This window comes from Scyliorhinus torazame, chromosome 5 (genome assembly GCF_047496885.1).
Source record: "Scyliorhinus torazame isolate Kashiwa2021f chromosome 5, sScyTor2.1, whole genome shotgun sequence".
Classification (NCBI taxonomy): domain Eukaryota; kingdom Metazoa; phylum Chordata; class Chondrichthyes; order Carcharhiniformes; family Scyliorhinidae; genus Scyliorhinus; species Scyliorhinus torazame.
This window is the reverse complement of record NC_092711.1, coordinates 121,050,040-121,067,988: the sequence shown is the minus strand read 5'-3', so window position 1 is coordinate 121,067,988 and position 17,949 is coordinate 121,050,040. Positions and strand designations below refer to the sequence as shown.

Genomic DNA, 17,949 nt, shown 5'->3' with positions numbered 1-17,949 from the left:
ACATGTGCTTGCGAAATCCTACCAACTGTCCTGGCTTGAGACAATTCACACGTCTTTAACCTGTGATTATCCCTCTTTCTAGTCACACCATATGGACTGGTAAAAACTTAATTACCTGCAAAGACTCACATTCAAAGTACCATTTGGCATAATTGAATTTTTCTACATATGTGTTTGTGGAACCCACATCTTAATTCACCTGAGGAAGGAGCTGCGCTCTGAAAGCTAGTGATTCTAAACAAACCTGTTAGACTTTAACCTGGTGTTGTAAGACTTTTTACTGTGCCCACCCCAGTCCAACGCTGGCATCTCCACATCATAAATAAGAAGCATTAAATACTTCTGCCAGTTTCGAACCAGGCACCTTTTGCGTGTTAGGTGAATGTGATAACCTCCATGCTACCGAAACAGCTGGAAGCACAGTACCAATGGACCTGTGCAACGTTCAACCCTGCACAGTCTTGCTGCAGCTTTCAATGGTTTGGCTGGGAGGCCAGCTGAAGACAGCTGTTCCTTTAAAACAGATGTCTCAACTGATAAGACCATAAGATATAGAACTTATACTGAACTTTAGCATTTGTTCAGTAAATATCTAACAGAATAATGCTCTCTGTTCAATCATTAATGCATCATTCTTATCTTCCTACAGAAAATTTCCACCAATTTTACTCCACATCTGTTTTATTATTCAATGTTGAACATCAGTATATTTATTTGTTATATATGACTTCATTTTGAATTGAATAGATCTCGAGTCTTCACTCTGAATAACTGAATATACACCATTGAATTGCAAACATGACTGACCAAGAAAAGAAAGCGTTTCACTGGGTAACAGAAATCCCATCAATCTTTGTTCAGTTTGACCACAGTCAGCTTTTAAACAAAGTCAAATATAGTTAAATGAAGCAAATTGAGAATTATGTGTTGCTTATATTTGCAATGGAAGCAGGTGAACGGCCTCTCCCCAGTGTGAATTCGCTGGTGTCTCAATAGGTGGGACAAATCACAGAATCCTTTCCCACATTGGGAGCATGTGAATGGCCTCTCCCCAGTGTGAACTTGCTGATGTATCTGCAGGGTGGATAACCGAGTAAATCCTTTCCCACACTGAGAGCAAGTGAAAGGCCTCACCCTAGTGTGACTGCATCGATGAGTTTCCAGCTGAGATGGGGCTCTGAATCCCTTCCCACAGTCTCCACATTTCCACGGTTTCTCCATGTTTTGTCTCTCCAGGTTGTATGAACAGCTGAAGCCTCTTCCACAGACACAACACGGGTACCGTCTCTCCCCGCTGTGAATGTTATGTTTATTCAGGCTGTGTAACTGGTTAAAGCTTTTTCCACAGTAGGTTCACTGGAACTGTCTGTGCGGAGTCTGTACTTTCTCCCCATGTCTGCGTGGGTTTCCTCCGGGTGCTCTGGTTTCCTCTCACATTCCAAAGATGTGCAGGTTAGGTGGATTGGCCAGGCTAAATTGCCCTTAGTGTCGAAAAAGGTTGGGTGGGGTTATTGGGGATAGGGTGGAGGTGTGGGCGGGTGTTCTTTCCAAGGGCCGGTGCAGACTCGATGGGCCAAATGGCCTCCTTCTGCACTGTAGATTCGGTGATTATATGAACTCTCTCACTCGGGTGTGTGTTGTGTGGGTCTCGGTGCTTTTCCAGTCACACTGATGTTTGAAATCTTTAGAAGCTGACAGTTCGGGTAAACATTTCTCCTTCTAGATTCAAAGGCCGATGATATTCAGGTTCCAAGAAAGGGGGTGACTGTCAGATCGAGACGTGGGGCGAAATTCTCCGACCCCCCGCCGGGTCGGAGAATCGCCGGGGGCTGGCGTGAATCCCGCCCCCGCCGGTTGCCGAAGTCTCCGGCACCGGAGATTCGGCGGGGGCGGGAATCGCGCCGCGCTGGTTGGCGGGCCCCCCCGCTCGATTCTCCGGCCCGGATGGGCCGAAGTCCCGCCGATAAATTGCCTGTCCCGCCGGCGTAAATTGAACCACCTACCTTACCGGCGGGACAAAGCGGCGCGGGCGGGCCTGGGGGGGCGATCTGGCCCCGGGGGGTGCCCCCACGGTGGCCTGGCCCGCGATCGGGGCCCACCGATCCACGGGCGGGCCTGTGCCGTGGGGGCACTCTTTCCCTTCCGCTTCCGCCACGGTCTCCACCATGGCGGAGGCGGAAGAGACTCCCTCCACTGCGCATGCGTGGGAAACTGTCAGCGGCCGCTGACGCTCCCGCGCATGCGCTGCCTGGAGATGTCATTTCCGCGCCAGCTGGCGGGGCACCAAAGGCCTTTTCCGCCAGCTGGCGGGGCGGAAATTCCTCCGGCGTCGGCCTAGCCCCTCAATGTTGGGGCTTGGCCCCCAAAGATGCGGAGCATTCCGCACCTTTGGGGCGGCGCGATGCCCGTCTGATTTGCGCCGTTTTGGGTGCCAGTCGGCGGACATCACGCCGTTTCCGGAGAATTTCGCCCGTGATGTTTGAGATTTCTATCTGTAATTCCTCCTCATTTAATATCCTGTAAAAACAATTTACAAGATTCATCACTGTCAGTAGAGGATAGAACCTCAGAACAGACAATTCTAGTTTCTGTGTCACATTTTCACCTCTTTCTCATCCCCGAAAGCTGTAAATCTCCATCCCACACACTCCTCCATTCTCACTCTGCTGTATCTAATATTCATGCTCCCTATTCTCCTGAAGGTGCTGATTCAGGCTGATTGACAGATCCATGCTCACAGCTTCCTGTCCAGGAGATCATAACAAATATGAGCTGCAGTGGCCATTCGGCCCATCGAACCTGAACCATTCAATGGGATCATTGGCCGATCTCCTCAGCACCGTTTTCCCACACTATCCCTCGACATCTTCAATGTCTAGAAACCTATCAATCTGTGTCTTGAACATACTTGATGACTGAAGCTCCAGAATCCTCAGGGGTAGTGGTCCAAAGCTTCAACGCATCCTCGAGTAAAGAAATCCCTCCTCATCTCAGCTTTCTCTCCATTTTCCTGCCAGTTTCCCATAACCCTCAACACTTATTGAAATTCATTCATTCCTTTGTCACCTCAAACCTTAACTACACAAAGTTCCCCTTGCCAGCCTCTCAGATTCAACTCCACACAAGGTCATGTCAAAATCTGCTGCTTGTGTGCGCATTCACACTAATACCTGTTCGCCCAACACCAGAAGTGACCTATTCCACTGGAGAAAATGGGACATCTTGGGGTGGGAGGTGTTGATGACAAAACCATTGATGGGGGAATGGGAGAAACCTGTTGAGACTGAAGATTGTGGAAACTGGAGACATGTGGGTTTATCAGGGGTATCAAGCGCACACCATTTACATGCGCGCAATGTACGGAATAAGGTAGATGAGCTTGTGGCCCAGATTGTGACTGGCAGGTATGATGTGGTAGGCATCACAGAGACGTGGTTGCAGGGTGTTCAGGACTGGCATTTAAACATCCAGGGATTCACAACCTATCGAAAAGAGAGAGAGGTGGGCCGAGGGGGCGGGGTTGTCTTGTTAATTAGGAATTAAATTAAATCAATAGCACTAAACGAAATAGGGTCAGATGATGTGGAGTCCGTGTGGGTAGAGTTGAGGAACCACAAAGGCAAAAAAAACATAATGGGAGTTATGTACAGGCCTCCTAACAGTGGTCAGGACCAGGGGCACAAAATGCACCACAAAATAGAAAGGGCATTTCAGAAAGGCAAGGTCACAGTGATCATGGGGGACTTCAATATGCAGGTGGACTGGGTAAATAATGTTGCCAGTGGACCCAAAGAAAGGGAATTAATTGAATGTTTACAGGAGGGCTTTTTGGAACAGCTTGTGATGGAGCCCACGAGGGGACAGGCCATTCTGGTCTTAGTGTTATGTAATGAGCCAGACTTGATAAAAGATCTTAGAGTAAGGGAACACTTAGGAGGCAGTGATCATAATATGGTAGAATTCAGTCTGCAATTTGAAAGAAAGAAGGTAGAATCAGATGTAAAGGTGTTACAGTTAAATAAAGGTAACTACAGGGGCATGAGGGAGGAACTGACGAAAATCGACTGGGAGCAGAGCCTAGTGGGAAAGACAGTAGAACAGCAATGGCAGGAGTTTCTGGGAGTAATTGAGGACACAGTACAGAGGTTCATCCCAAAGAAAAGAAAGGTTATCAGAGGGGGGATTAGGCAGCCATGGCTGACAAAGGAAGTTAGGGAATGCATCAAAGCAAAAGAGAAAGCCTATAATGTGGCAAACAGTAGTGGGAAGGCTTCAAAAACAAACAGAGGATAACAAAGAGAGAAATAAGGAAAGAGAGGATCAAATATGAAGGTAGGCTAGCCAGTAACATTAGGAATGATCGTAAAAGTTTCTTTAAATACATTAAAAACAAACGGGAGGCAAAAGTAGACATTGGGCCGCTCCAAAATGATGCTGGTAATCTAGTGATGGGAGACAAGGAAATAGATGAGGAACTAAATAAGTACTTTGCATCAGTGTTCAAAGTAGAGGACATGAGTAATAGCCCAACAATTCAGGAGAGTCAGGGGGCAGAGTTGAATATGGTAGCCATCACAAAGGAGAAAATGCTAGAGAAACTAAGAGGTTTAAAAATTGATAAATCTCCGGGCCCAGATGGGCTACATCCTAGGTTCTGAAGATAGCTGAAGAAATAGTGGAGGCGTTAGTTATGATCTTTCAAAAGTCACTGGAGTCAGGGAAAGTCCCAGATGATTGGAAAATCGCTGTTGTAACCCCCTGTTCAAGAAGGGAACAAGAGAAAAGATGGAAAATTATAGGCCAATTAGCCTAACCTCGGTTGTTGGCAAGATTCTAGAATCCATCGTTAAGGATGAGATTTCTAAATTCTTGGAAGTGCAGGGTCGGATTAGGACAAGTCAGTGTGGATTTAGTAAGGGGAGGTCGTGCCTGACAAACCTGTTAGAATTCTTTGAAGAGATAACAAATATGTTAGACCAAGGAGAGCCAATGGATGTTATCTATCTTGACTTCCAAAAGGCCTTTGATAAAGTGCCTCACGGGAGACTGCTGAGTAAAATAAGGGCCCATGGTATCCGAGGCAAGGTACTAACATGGATTGACGATTGGCTGTCAGGCAGAAGGCGGAAGGTTGGGATAAAAGGTTATTTTTCGGAATGGCAACCGGTGACGAGTGGTGTCCCGCAGGGTTCAGTGTTGAGTCCACAGCTGTTCTCGTTATATATTAACGATCTAGATGACGGGACTGGGGGCATTCTGGCTAAGTTTGCCGATGATACAAAGATAGGTGGAGGGGCAGGTAGTATTGAGGAGGTGGGGAGGCTGCAGAAAGATTTAGACAGTTTAGGAGAGTGGTCCAAGAAATGGCTGATGAAATTCAATGTGGGCAAGTGCGAGGTCTTGCACTTTGGAAAAAAGAATAGAGGCATGAACTATTTTCTAAATGGTGACAAAATTCATAATGCTGAATTGCAAAGGGACTTGGGAGTCCTGGTCCAGGATTCTCTAAAGGTAAACTTGCAGGTTGAGTCCGTAATTAAGAAAGCAAATGCAATGTTGTCATTTATCTCAAGAGGCTTGGAATATAAAAGCAGGGATGTACGTCTGAAGCTTTATAAAGCATTAGTTAGGCCCCATTTAGAATACTGTGAGCAATTTTGGGCCCCACACCTCAGGAAGGACATACTGGCAGTGGAGCGGGATCAGCGGAGATTCACACGGATGATCCCAGGAATGGTAGGCCTAACATACGATGAACGTCTGAGGATCCTGGGATTATATTCATTGGAGTTTAGGAGGTTGAGGGGAGATCTAATAGAAACTTACAAGATAATGAATGGCTTAGATAGGGTGGCCGTAGGGAAGTTGTTTCCATTAGCAGGGGAGATTAGGACCCGGGGGCACAGCCTTAGAATAAAAGGGAGTCACTTTAGAACAGAAATAAAGAGACATTTCTTCAGCCAGAGAGTGGTGGGTCTGTGGAATTCATTGCCACAGAGGGCGGTGGAGGCCAGGACGTTGAGTGTCTTTAAGACAGAAGTTGATAAATTCTTGATTTTTCGAGGAATTAAGGGCTATGGAGAGAGCGGGTAAATGGAGTTGAAATCAGCCATGATTGAATGGTGGAGTGGACTCGATGGGCCGAATGGCCTTACTTCTGCTCCTGTGTCTTATGGTCTTATTTACATGGTAAAGGAGGCCCAAGAGTTGTCCTGCATCACAGCTTGGCATGGCAACTGCTCGGTCCAGATCGCAAGAAACTGCAGTGTGGTGAACTCGGCCCAACACATCACACAAGCTTTCCACCCCCACATTGATTCTGTCCACACCTCCCGCTGCCTCAGGAAGGCAGACAGCATTATCAGAGACTCGTCCCACCCAGGCAATTCCTTCTTCTAGATCCTTCCATCAGACAGAAGTCTGAAGACCCACACATCCAGACATAGAGCAGCTTGTTCCCCACAGCTACAAGACTCCTCAACCACTCCCCCTCAGAGTGATCTGTTCCCTATAAGAACACTATTCACGACGCCCTATGCTGCTCTTGCTCATGTATTTGCTTTGTTTGCCCCCTTGTCCTGCACTGTAACTAATCACTGTATGTCGATGTACCATTTGTCAATCGGGTCTGTTGATTAGTCTTTTGTCTACTATGTACGTACTGTGTTCGTTCCCTCAGCCGCAGAAAAATACTTTTCACTGTACTTCGGTACATGTGACAATAAATCAAATCAAACCAAAAATATTCCCTTGTAACATTCAATATATAAAATATTTGACTTACACTCTGTCTGTTCTACCCACCAACAGTGTGTACACAGTTCCCTTGGATCTTAGGCTGCTCCCAGACACTCCATGCTGGTCCCAACATATAAACACAAAACTTCTGTCAATATCCCCTCCCTTGACAGACAGAAGCCTGTTCCCCTAATCCTAACTACCATTGCCCACTCAGGTCGCGCTCATCAAACTTCCTCCCCCAACTCAGTCAGAAGCCTTTCTCTCAACCCCCCTCCCCATCTCACTCACAGGTTCCTGTCTTCAGACCTCCTTACCCCACTCCAACTACCCTGCTCACTCACAATCTAGTTTCCCCAACCTCCCCTCCCCATGCTCAGTCCCTGCGGCTGTGATAATTTAGATCCAAAACATTAATTGTTTCTCTCCACAGAAGCTGACAGACCTGAACATTTGTCCACATTTTTATGTCTTTACTCCCGATTTCCAGCATCCGCAGTATTTTGCTCTAATTTGAACCTTCTGACCGAAAGGCCACCCAGTCAGCTCAGTGGAATGTCCTCCAGCTGTTTTGTTTGGATTGTTGTCACCATCCGGGTCACTGGGACCCTGAGGCCCCGCCCACACGTTGGGCAGAATGTGCGCATGCGCTCCGCTGCCCGCTGAAACAAGATGGCGGCCATTAACTCGGGCCTTTTCCCAGGAAAAGGCCCTGAAGCAGAAAGCAGGGGACCGGCAGGCTCCTGTCGGAGCTTGCAGCCTGCACCAGGTGTTTATGAAGCTCAACGCACCCCAACCCCCGGCTCCATTCCTCCCCCCTGCCCCAGTGACCTTCACCTGCCGAAAAAACCTCTCCCGCACTCGCAGGACTCCGAGCAAAGTGACACTGCGCATGCTCTATATACAACTCTGCGCCTGCGTACTGGGCTCCTGTGGGGTGAACAGGCTGATTCACAAACGCTGGTTTTGTTGGGTAATAACAGCACCATTGAAACTCCGAATAGGCAGTGGAAAATATATTTTGCTACCGAGTTGAAATGAAACACAAATTCGGGTAAATGGGTGTTGTGTTATGTTCTATTTGCCAAAGTGATTTAAATGGCTGTTCTAAACAAAAGCACATTGCTGCGGATCCTGGAATCTGAAACTAAAAGGGAAAATGTTGGAAAATCTCAGCAGGTCTGGCAGCATGTGTAAGGAGAAAAAAGAGCTGATGTTTCGAGCCTAGATGACCCTTTGTCAAAGCTAAAAGGCGTAGAAAGTGGGAGATATTTATACTGTAGGGTGAGGGAATGAAAGAACATAAGAACATAAGAACTAGGAGCAGGAGTAGGCCATCTGGCCCCTCGGGCCTGCTCCACCATTCAATGAGATCATGGCTGATCTTTTGTGGACTCAGCTCCACTTTCCGGCCCGAACACCATAACCCTTAATCCCTTTATTCTTCAAAAAACTATCTATCTTTATCTTAAAAACATTTAATGAAGGAGCCTCTACTGCTTCACTGGGCAAGGAATTCCATAGATTCACAACCCTTTGGGTGAAGAAGTTCCTCCTAAACTCAGTCCTAAATCTACTTCCCCTTATTTTGAGGCTATGCCCCCTAGTTCTGCTTTCACCCGCCAGTGGAAACAACCTGCCCGCATCTATCCTATCTATTCCCTTCATAATCTTATATGTTTCTATAAGATCCCCCCTCATCCTTCTAAATTCCAACGAGTCCAGTCCCAGTCTACGCAACCTCTCCTCATAATCCAACCCCTTCAGCTCTGGGATTAACCTAGTGAATCTCCTCCGCACACCCTCCAGTGCCAGTACGTCCTTTCTCAAGTAAGGAGACCAAAACTGAACACAATATTCCAGGTGTGGCCTCACTAACACCTTATACAATTGCAGCAGAACCTCCCTAGTCTTAAACTCCATCCCTCTAGCAGTGAAGGACAAAATTGCATTTGCCTTCTTAATCACCTGTTGCACCTGAAAACCAACTTTTTGCGACTCATGCACTAGCACACCCAGGTCTCTCTGCACAGCAGCATGTTTTAATATTTTATCATTTAAATAATAATCCCTTTTGCTGTTATTCCTACCAAAATGGATAACCTCACATTTGTCAACATTGTATTCCATCTGCCAGACCCTAGCTCATTCACTTAGCCTATCCAAATCCCTCTGCAGACTTCCAGTATCCTCTGCACTTTTTGCTTTACCACTTATCTTAGTGTCGTCTGCAAACTTGGACACATTGCCCTTGGTCCCCAACTCCAAATCATCTATGTAAATTGTGAACAGTTGTGGGCCCAACACTGATCCCTGAGGGACACCACTAGCTACTGATTGCCAACCAGAGAAACACCCATTAATCCCCACTCTTTGCTTTCTATTAATTAACCAATCCTCTATCCATGCTACTACTTTCCCCTTAATGCCATGCATCTTTATCTTATGCAACAACCTTTTGTGTGGCACCTTGTCAAAGGCTTTCTGGAAATCCAGATGAGTCATAGCCACAGAAACCAAGGGAAAAGAGTGCTAAAATGTTAAGGTGAGGTGGATTGGTTATGCTCATTGCCCCTTCGTGTCCAAAAGGTTAGTCGGGTTATGGGGATAGGTTGGAGGCATGGGCTTAATTAGGGTGCTCTTTTCAAGGGCTGGTGCAGACTCGATGGGCTAAATCGCCTTCTTCTGCACTGCAAATTCTATGATAATGGCAGTCCCCAGAGAGAACAAAAGGCCAAATAGCAGAGAAACTAAAATCAGAGGGTAAGCTGTGACAGATGTAGATGTTGGGGGAGGGGAGACATGGCTGGGAGAAAGGTAAAATGAGATGAAGGGGGGAAGGATTGGATTGGATTAGTTTATTGTCACGTGTACCGAGGTACAGTGAAATGTATTTTTCTGCGAGCAGCTTAACAGATCATTAAGTACATGAAAAGAAAAGGAAATAAAAGAAAATACATAATAGGGCAACACAAGGTGCACAATATAACTTGCATCGGATGAAGCATACAAGGGTGTAGTGTTACTGAGGTCAGTCCAGAAGAGGGTCATTTAGGAGTCTGGTAACAGCGGGAAAGGGAGGATCAGATGGGAAAGAGTGGGGTGTGGGGGGAAATATATATAAAGAAAGACAAAGAAATAAAAGGTAAAAGACAGTTAAAATGAAATGGAATGAAAATAAAGGGCTCGAGGTGGGCTCAAGCTAATCATCTGAAGTTGTTGAATTCGATTTTCAGACTGGAAGGCTGTATCGTGCCTAACCGGAAGATGAGATGCTGTTCCTCCAGTTTGCGTTAAGCTGCACTGGAACATTGCAGCAGGCCAAGGACAGACATGTGGGCATGGGAACAGGGTCTTGTGTTAAAATGGCAAGCAACGGAAAGGTCAGGGACCAGAAAGCGCACAGACCGAAGATCTACGTTTGGTCTCTCTGATATAGCGGAGACCACATTGGGAGTAGTGAATGCAATAGACCAAATTGAAAGAGGTGCAAGTGAAACGCTGCTTAACCTGGAATCAGTGTTTTGGGTCTGAGATGTTAAGCATGGAAGAGATAAAAGGGCAGGTGTTGCACCTTCTGCAATTGCATGGTAAGGTGCCATGGGTGATGGGAGAGGTGTTGGGTATGATGGAGGAGTGGACTAGATTATCTCGGAGGGAATGGTCTTTGTGGAATGCTAACAGAGGGAGTGAAGGGAAGATGTGTTTGGTGGTGACATCACGCTGGAGTTGGCGAAGATAGCAGAGGATTATCTTTACATACGGTGGCTGGTGGGGTGAAATGTGAGAATGAGGGGGATTCTATCCTTGTTCTTGGAGGGAGGGGACGGGGCGAGGGTAGTGTTGTGGGAGATGGACCGCACACTGTCGAGGGGACCTGTCAACAGATGTAGGTGATAAATGATGGTTGAGGAAGAAGAAACACATTTGAAGCACCACTTTGGTAAGTGGCATTATCGGAACAAATGCGAAAGAGACAGAGGAGCTGAGAGAAAGGAAGGGAGTGCTTACAGGTTGTAGGGTGTGAAGATAGCTTTGGGAGTCAGTGGGATTGTAATAGATATTAGTAGATAGTCTATTGCCAGAAATGCAGCCAGCAAGGTCAAGGAAGGGAAGGGAGGGGAGGAGTCTGAGATGGACCAGGTGAAAGTGATGAAGGGGTGGAAACTGGAAGAAAAGTTGATGAATTTTTCCAGGTCCGGACGACAGCATGAAGCAGCACCAAAATAGTCATCTATGTACCAGTACATGAGTTGTGGGAGGGGACCCGGGTAGGCCTGGAACAAGGAATGTTCCACATACCCAATTAAAAAGGCAAGCATAGCTAGGACCCATACAGGGTACCTATTGCTACCTTGGAGTTGGAGAAAGTGGGATGAATTAAAGGAGAAGTTTTTGAACGAGTTCAGCCAGGCGGAGGAGAGTGGTGGTGGATGGGAATTGTCCAGGCCTCTTTTATTCAATACGAAGTCTTACAACACCAGGTCAAAGTCCAACAGGTTTGCTTCGATGTCACTGGCTTTCGGAGCGCTGCTCCTTCCTCAGGTGAATGAAGAGGTCTGTTCCAGAAACACATATATAGACAAATTCAAAGATGCCAAACAATGCTAGGAATGCGAGCATTAGCAGGTGATTAAATCTTTACAGATCCAGAGATGGGGTAACCCCAGGTTAAAGAGGTGTGAATTGTCTCAAGCATGGACAGTTGGTAGGATTTTGCAGGCCAGATGGTGGGGGATGAATGTAATGTGACATGAATCCCAGGTCCCGGTTGAGGCCGCACTCATGTGTGCGGAACTTGGCTATAAGTTTCTGCTTGGCGATTCTGCGTTGTCGCGGGTCCTGAAGGCCGCCTTGGAGAACGCTTACCCGGAGATCAGAGGCTCAATGCCCTTGACTGCTGAAGTGTTCCCCGACTGGAAGGGAACATTCCTGCCTGGTGATTGTTGCGCGATGTCCGTTCATTCGTTGTCGCAGCATCTGCATGGTCTCGCCAATGTACCACGCTTCGGGACATCCTTTCCTGCAGCGTATGAGGTAGACAACGTTGGCCGAGTCGCACGAGTATGTACCGCGTACCTGGTGGGTGGTGTTCTCACGTGTAATAGTGGTATCCATGTCGATGATCTGGCACGTCTTGCAGAGATTGCCATGACAGGGTTGTGTGGTGTCGTGGTCACTGTTCTGAAGACTGGGTAGTTTGCTGCAAACAATGGTTCATTTGAGGTTGCGCGGTTGTTTGAAGGCAAGTAGTGGGGGTGTGGGGATGACCTTGGCAAGATGTTCATCGTCATCAATGACGTGTTGAAGGCTGTGAAGAAGATGACGTAGTTTCTCCGCTCCGGGGAAGTACTGGACGACGAAGGGTATTCTGTCGGTTGTAAGTATTATATCATATTTTATTCAAGTATTTATATCAAGTATTCCATATTCTTTATTTAACCACCCTATCTACCTGTCCGCCAATGGCCCCTCTGATCCTCTGCCCTTCCTCAGGTCCGACCATTAATTGTTTATTCCCTTGCCTTGTTTGCAGATTCTTTACCTAGCGTGAAACCACAGGCTGACCTTGTGCTGTGTAAAACCTGACATTCCACAGGCCCCACTTTCCTGGAACAACATGAAGAATCTGCTGCTTTCCAGATCCCTTCATTTCCTGTCATCTGTTTAAAGCCACAGAAAGGTCCAGTTTTCTCCTGGTGTTTGAGACAAATCAGCTTTCAAAATGCTGCAGAGTTTCAGCCAATGAGGGAGGTCCGGGCTCAGCCCCACCCCTCATTCAGTCCGATTGGTTGGAGGACCAGCTGCTCCCACTCGGTCCTCCAGTCCTACCTCCTGTTCCTATTGGTCTGTAGCTGCCGTCAATCACTCCCCGGGGCATGGTGAGTGGAGCATGCGCAGTATTGAGAGTAACTCCGGTTCAGGTGATCGTTTGGAAATTCTCATCCATTCAAACACCGCTGGGTAGGTCAGGAGGGAGGGAGCCGGCGGGTGGCTTCATAAACACACTGTGCAGGCCCCAAGCCCCGAATAAGAACCTCGGATACGACAATTGACGGCAAAAGTTGCTCGGGATTTTATCCCAGACAGGCGCAGATTAACCGCCCACTGAGGCTCTGTCCCGCCTCCCATTCACTCTGATTGGTTGGATGACCACCTGCTCTCGTGCGGTCCTCCAGCCCCCTCTTCCTATTGGTCCGAACCTGCCGTCAATCACTCCCCGGGCATTGTGAGCTGGAGCAAACCCTTCACCATCATTGTCAGCTCCCTGGTTTGCAGCTGCGGAGCTTCTCCCTCCCGGGAACAGGCCCAGGTTAACGGGCACCATCCTGCTTCAGACACTGGAGGATGGTTCACATCAGAGGATGGGGGAGGGAGGATAATAAATAAGAGCTTACACTTTGCACTCAAATCAATGAGGACCCTGATCTCTGGCAAGGAAGGAAACCCTGGCAGGTGGGTGGGGAGGATTCACAAACACCCGCTGGAGGCTCCAAACCCCCAATAAGACCCATTGATTGTATTGTTAGTCTGCAGACAAGAGCTGGAGAACTGAACCCAGGCAGAGGAGAGGGAGGGAGAAAACTGGCAGTGGAGGAAAGAAATGGTGAGATGGGTTTGGATTTCAGCCCAGGAAGAAGGGAGAGTGTGTGGGGCGGGGATTGAAAGCTTTGGGGGAACAAGAGAGGAAAAAGTGTTCCAGATAAACTCGAATTGTCTCTTTGAGAATTTCTATCCTGGACTGACATTGATGACTTTTGTAAACTCCTTTTAGTAGGGGTTAGAAGTGGAGACTTTGCACATAACAAACTGAATCCAAGCTGAAGAGACAAAAGGACATTCGCACAATAGGAATCAAGAAGCAGCAATTGGACATTCAGCCCCGTGAGCCTGTTCCACCATTTAATAACGTCACGGCTGATCTGATAGTGACCTCAAATCTGCATCCCACCTACACCTGAGAACCTGTCAATAACCATGGAGAAACCATGGAAATGTGGGGACTGTGGGATGGGATTCAATTACCCATCTGAATTGGAAACTCATCGACGTATTCACACTGGGGAGAGGCCATTCACCTGCTCCGTGTGTGGGAAGGGATTCACTCAGTTATCACACCTCATCACACACCAGCATGTTCACACTACTGGTGAATGGCCTTTCACCTGTCTGGAATGTGGGAAGGGATTTAATACTTTATCAAACCTCTGGACTCACTATCAGGTCCACTCTGACCAGAGACCATTTGATGTGCTGACTGTGAAAATAATTTTAAAAGCAGAAATAATTTACTGTTACACCAACGCACTCACACTGGGGAGAGGCCATTCACCTGCTCCATGTGTGGGAAAGAATTCACTCAGTCATCGAGCCTGCGGACACACCAACATCTTCACACTGATCAGAGATCTTTTAATTGTCCTGAGTGTGAGAAGAGCTTTAAAAGTAAAAGTTATTTATTGATACATCAACGCACTCACACTGAGGAGAGGCCATTCACCTGCTCCGTGTGTGGGAAGAGATTCACTTGTGCATCGAACCTCCAGACACACCAATTTGTTCACACTGATCAGAGACCTTTTAATTGTTCTGAATGTGTGAAAACATTTAAAAGTAAAAGGGATCTTCTGAAACACCAACGCATTCACACTGGAGAGAGGCCATTCACCTGCCGTGTGTGTGGGCAGCAATTCATTGATTCATCCGACCTTCTGATACACCAGCGGGTTCACACTGGACAGAGACCGTACACTTGCCCCGTGTCTGACAAGAAACTCACTCAGTCATCCCACCTGACTACACACCAACTTATTCAAATTGATCAGAGACCTTTCAAATCCTCTGATTGCGAGAAGGGATTTAAAAGTAAATGGAATTTGCTGAAACACCAGCGAGTTCACAGTGGGGAGAGGCCATACACCTGCTCTGTGTGTGGGAGGGGATTTGCTCAGTCAAACAACCTGCTGCGACAGCAGCAAGTTCACAGGCGACAACAGGGGATGGATTCTGCTGTTATTGCTGCTGTGAATCACATCCAGGTTAGAATGATGTCTCGGTGCCTGTTTCCAGTGGGGCTTCACAGTTTTCTGGTATATATGAATAATTATGAAATTTGCAGATGATACAACAATTGTACGTATGGTTGACATTGAGGGAGAAAGCCGTGGACAGCAGGAAGATATCAGTGGACTGGTCATATGGGCAAAACAATTACAAATGGAATTCAATTAAAAAAATTTTTTTTAGAGTACCCAATTTTTTTCCAATTAAGGGGCAATTTAGCGTGACCAATCCACCTACCCTGCACATCTTTTAACTTAGGGTGAGACCCACGCAGACGTGGGGAGAATGTGCAAACTCCACATGGACAGTGACCCAGGGCCAGCATCAAACCTGGGACCTCAGCGTCAAGAGACATCAATGCTAATCACTGCGCCAACCTGCCGCTCCGGAATTCAATTTAATAATAATCTTTATTATTGTCATAAGTAGGCTAACGTTAACACTGCAATGAAGTGACTGTGAAAATCCCCTAGTCGCCACATTCCGGTGCCTGTTCAGGTACAGAGATGGAGAGTTCAGAATGTCCAATTTACCTAACAAGCATGTTTTTCAGGAATTATGGGAGGAAACCGGAGCACCGGAGGAAACCCAGGCAGCCATGGAGAGAATGTGCAGACTCCGCACAGACCAGTGACCAAACCTGGGAATCAAACCTGGGACCCTAACGCTGTGAACAATGTTAACCGCTGTGCTACAAACAGTGAGAGATAATGAATTTCAGAGTGAAAACAAGACAAGGAAATGAACTATAAATAGAATGATACTGAGAACGTCGAGCAACAGAGAGGCATTGGAGTCCCTATCCACAGGTAGCTGGAGAGATCGATCAGGCAGCCAAGAATCCTTTCTTGGATGAGGCCTGGAATATAAGAGCAAGGAGATTATGTGAGAAGCGTTCTGGTCACTGTATTAATGAACTGTAAGTCATGATTCATTAATTAGTATAAACCTGAAGTCAATTTGATCATTTATATAATTGCAGTCAGTGTTCTGTTGATCAAATCTACAGGGGCTGGTTTCGCGCACTGGGCTAAATCGCTGGCTTTGAAAGCAGACCAAGGCAGGACAGCAGCACGGTTCAATTCCCATACCAGCCTCCCCGAACAGGCGCCGGAATGTGGCGACTAGGGGCTTTTCACAATAACTTAATTGAAGCCTACTCGTGCCAATAAGTGATTTTCATTTCATTTCAAATCGAGAGGATAAAGTTGAAGCTGAATGACAAGCGATTGTAACAGTGAAAAAGTCTGAATTCTTCAGTAAGTTAAAATCCAAGCTGTTTAGGTAATAAGAATGAAGAAAATCATTTCAGTTAATTCCTGATAAAAATAACATGAATTCATGCAAATGGAACGAGCTGATCCGTGTGTGGCTGTTGTATCTTTATTTATTTTAACCTCCAGTTTATTGTTGCTTCAGTCAGTTAATGATGGAATAAATAAAGGCAATGACAGGGCATCCCAGTCCTGTGGAGAGCACATCCTGGTCACTGCATTCGTCAATTATAAAGTGAGACGATTCATTATTATCACAAAACTGAAATCAATCTGATCATCGTTCATAGAATCGTGGTCCATTGATCAAATCCAGGGGATAAAGATGAAGTTGGCATTGTAAGAGTGAAGACGTCTGAATTTTTCAGTCAATTAACCATTTGAGAGGTTTAGATATTAATAATCAACAAAAACTTGTGGCACGATGGCACACTGGTTAGCACTGCTGCCTGAAGGCGCTGAGGACCTGGTTTCGATCCGGGCCACGGATCACTGTGCATGTGGAGTTTGTACATTCTCCCTGTGTCTGCTTGTGTCTTACCCCCACAACCCAAAGATGCGCAGGGGAGGTGAATTGGCTATGCTGTTTTTTAAAATAAATTTAGAAAACCCAATTCATTTTTTCCAATTATGGGGCAATTTAGCGTGTTCAATCCACCGACCTTGCACATCTTTTGGGTTGTGGGGGTGAAACCCACGCAAACACGGGGAGAATGTGCAAGCTCCACACGGACAGTGACCCAGAGCTGGGATCAAACCTGGGATCTCAGCGCCTTGAGACTGCAGTGCTACCACTGTTCCACCGTGCTGCCCTTTGAATTGGCTATGCTAAATTGTCCCTTAATTGGAAAAAAAAGAATTGGGTACTTTAAATTTATTTTTAAAAAACGATTATCAAAAACATTTCAGTTAATTCCTGATAAAAGGTGACTTCAGTTCAATGGAAGAAACTGATTGGTGAGAAGCTGATGAATCTTTATTTATTTTAATCTTAAGTTTAATTTGCTTAAGTCAACTAATCAAATAACTAAAGACATGGCCGGGATTCCAGTCCTGCTCCACGTGGGGAAACCAGGATTCTTCTCATGTCCAGAACAATCACAAGTGCAGGAAGTGACATCAGCTGGAGCAGCAAGAAGCAGTGGTCGAGAGGTATGTTTGTGATTGGTGGAATATTTCCAGTGGGATTCTAGATTTCCCAGGACATGATTCCATGCTTCTTGAGTTCTATATCAATGCTTTAGACTTTAACATGGGGACAGGATTAAGTCATTTGCGGTCCTCTTTTTGACACTGAGAAAGAAAGCTACATACTTTTATTATTCATTTATGGGATGTGGGCTTCACTGGTTAGGTCAGCATTTATTGCCCATCCTTAGATGCCATTCAGAACGTGGTGGGGAGTTTCCTTCTTGAACCGCTGCAGTCCTTCAGGTGTAGGTACATTCACTGTGCTGTTAGGGAGAGAGTTCCAGGATTTTTTCCCAACGACAGGAAGAAACGGTGATATATTTCCCAGTCAGGGTGGTGAGTGACTTGGAGCGGAGCCTCCAGGTGGTGGAGTTCCCAGTGATCTACTGCTCTTGGCCTTCTAGATGGCAGTGGTCATGAGTTTGGAAGGTGCTGACTAAGGAACATTGATGAGTTACTGCAGTGCATCTTGTAGATGGTGCACACGGCTGCCACTGTTCGTAGGTGATGGACGGTTGAATGTTTGTGGAAGGGGGAGCAATCAAGCGGGCTGCTTTGTCTTGGATGCTGTTGAGCTTTTAAAAAAAAATATATTTTATTGAAATTTTTTGATCACAATTTTTCCCTTTACAAATCAAACATAAAAACAAAAAGAAAAATTTAACGGTACATGTAACATGTT

The 17,949-nt window shown here is 46.4% G+C and overlaps 1 long non-coding RNA gene across 1 annotated transcript in view; it reads left to right on the top strand.

Moving 5' to 3' along the window:
* LOC140421785 (uncharacterized) overlaps window positions 1-16,280 on the top strand; it is a 36,045-nt gene extending 19,765 nt beyond the window's left edge. Inside the window, exon 3 of the long non-coding RNA XR_011947071.1 lies at window positions 15,356-16,280. This is a non-coding gene — a long non-coding RNA (uncharacterized lncRNA). The remainder of the gene's footprint in view (window positions 1-15,355) is intronic.
* The last annotated feature ends 1,669 nt before the right edge of the window (window positions 16,281-17,949 follow it).